Source organism: Lissotriton helveticus, chromosome 8 (genome assembly GCF_964261635.1).
Source record: "Lissotriton helveticus chromosome 8, aLisHel1.1, whole genome shotgun sequence".
NCBI lineage: Eukaryota > Metazoa > Chordata > Amphibia > Caudata > Salamandridae > Lissotriton > Lissotriton helveticus.
The window spans coordinates 157,271,163-157,274,151 of record NC_136069.1 but is presented as its reverse complement, the minus strand read 5'-3'; positions in this window follow the sequence as shown (position 1 = coordinate 157,274,151).

Below are 2,989 nucleotides of genomic sequence, written 5' to 3'. Positions count from 1 at the left end.
GTCAACTGGTACAACGCTGTTGGTGCAACGGAAAAGGGAAAAGCTGTAAAGGAACTGGACTCCTGTTTAGAAAATCTGAATTTCTCAAATAAGACACCAAACCCCCCAAGTCTTATACTGTTGGGGGATTTTAACTGTCACCTTTGTGAAAAATTAAAACCCTTTAATAAAGACTGGTCAAGATGTACCATAGTGAAAGGGCCACATTTTACCCATGCAAAAGAAGGATGGGATCTTGAGAGACTAGTGAAAAGGTACAATCTCACCCAAACCCTAGATCTCGCAGAGTTGGGCGAAAAAGGAGAACTAAACCCAACTTTTAGAGGTAGAGGTTGCCACTCTTACATTGACTATATTCTTGTCTCACCCATACTAAAAAGAAACATCAGTAAAATCATAATAGATGCAAGCATCTACAGTGATCACAATCCGGTGATACTTGTAACGAAAGGGTTTGATTTTAAATTAGGCCTAAAGAGAACTGACATAACAGAAAAGGCAGTGGATCAAGGAAGGAGAATCAAATGGGCCAGGATTGATGGGGACAGATTCTACAAAAAACTGATAACAGAGGGCTTAAATGCAATAAACATATGCCTTGATCTGTAGTGTAGCTCCTATCATCCCAATAGGCTCTGCGCATTGGAATAATACCTACAGCAGTAAAGGCCTAGACCAGACGTTAACTAGGTCTACTACTGTCGATACTAGACTTAAAGTTTTGGGTTTGCCAGCTTAGCTCAGAGTTCACTAGAAACTTTCTCGAATGTTCAAGGAGGACTTAACTTCCCTGATTAGACAAGAAGGGATTTAGTTTCTGACAACCATAGAACATGACAACTTTGCTCTCCCCTAATCAAGAGTAAATCTCGAGAGTCGTGTGAACAAAAGGCAATTTATTTTACTCAGTCAGTACGTGCATTCTTAGTCTCATCAGAATGTAGAGAAAAGGAAGAGACGGGCGTGTTCAATAAAAAGGTGTTATTTATTGATCAGTCTCTTTTCTCATACAAGAGAAATGGATCGATATTATTGCAATACTTATAGTTAAGTAAAGTGCATACATTAAAAGCAATAGTATAAAATAATACTGTAAAAACATTGATATGGTTTCTAAGCCATAAGATGTTTTAAATGATTAAAATATATTACATACACATATACATTTGACTAAACGTACTCAACTGGTGTTTCTAAATACGCCTACCCCGTGTACCTGACCTAAGTCTAATGCGTGGGCGGGAATAGAAAGTTACAGTTTAAGTTAAGTTTGTTTTTGCCAAGTGACTAACTTAAGAATTCTCTGCGAGGGGTTATTCAGTTCTGTACCTGGAAGTTAGGACGAATGAGGAATGGTATCTCTTTCTCTGGTCTCGATATTCCAGGCTGCCTGCGAGGGCTACCCAGAAGCGCCGGGGCTGGATTCTCGGCAGGAGAAAGCAGCGCGTCTCGTTCTCAGCGCGTCAGGAAGGCGGGACTGCTGCCAGCGGGGTCTGCTCTGCTCTGGGCTTCGGCAAGTGTGGCTGCTCCGTCTCGTCACCACGCGTGTGTTTGCATAGGGCAAGATCGGTAATATTTATACCTTTAAGGTGCCGAGATTGACGTAAGGATGGACATAGATACGTCAATAAGGATGTCATACGACTTGCTCGTTAGCACATTCTTTTGCTGAAGTTCTCGGTGAAATCAAAACAATGGCCGCAGGGTTTTGCCCAGGTTGTCATAGGTTTGATTTGTTATGAGAACTCCGTATGCCTTATCAGGGGCTGGAGGAATATCGCTTGTCTAATTAGATCGCAAGCGTTATGACCTAATCAGATAACACGTTCCTGTGCCGTAGTGTGACTGCGTCAGATAACGGTATCTGCATCATGGGGGTTTTCTGCCTCATGGGCTGACTGCTAGTTAACTTGTTGGTTAGTTTAACCAGAATAGGGTCAGGAATAGGGGGATCGATTCAGAACCTATAGGAATACATCACACCCACTCCACGCTAACTATGGTCATATTTACTAATCTATGCATTGTATAACATAGTACAACATACTATAGAGTATTGTGTATACCTTACCACCCCAAAATACATAAATGCATTTTGAAATTATCAAATATACTAAAAAATTGCAGACATATGTATTGTATGCACTCAAGCTGTAGAATAATGCCAAAGTAATCGCATTAGTATACATTATTGCTTATTTGGTATATGAGAATTACACATGAAATGGCTCTAAATACAGAAAAAAAAGTTCGAGACCATTCCATCACAGAATAAAATATTTATGAACATACCAGCGGGCAGCTAATGTCTATAAGCTATCTAAATTAGAAATTTTAGTTCTTTAAGAATAGTTCTTACTTTAAGCAGAAGATAGTGTCCCGGAAAATATGAAAAAATATTTTGGGGCTGCTGAAAAACTTGCTGTCCGTGAACTGGAGGGAAAATAGTTCATGTGACTTTATTTTTAAAGTTGAAGGCCGAATTCAGGGAACGCCGTGTGCGAGCTTGTTCAAAAGTCTCTATTTCTGTTCCGGCTAGAACATCATATCATTTAGGCTTTAGAAAAAACTGTCAACAGCTTCCTGGGAAAGTTCCACTAACTCGGAAATAGGTGTAATCATGCATTCGTGCGCATGATTGTCTCCATTGACATTCTGATTAGTATTGCTGACAGAAGGTCATACCTGTTCGATGCTGCTTTCATCTTGAACTTCACTACCCCTCAATCGTAGTGGTGAAGCTTCCACGAATGCCGTCATCAGGATTGGTAGCCTTTGAGGGCAGCACAAAGCGTGAACCTTGATCGGGCTCAACAATGTTTCTGCATCCATTGGCGCATCCGATTGTAGCGTCAGACAGGTGTCTAACACGCATTCTTCTCCGCATAGCAGACACCTTAATACAGGTAAAACACATCTTTGCCACATAGGTCGAAATGATAGAAACCAAGTCATGTTCAGGTCTCTAAGCCGGGAGAGTCCCAGGATT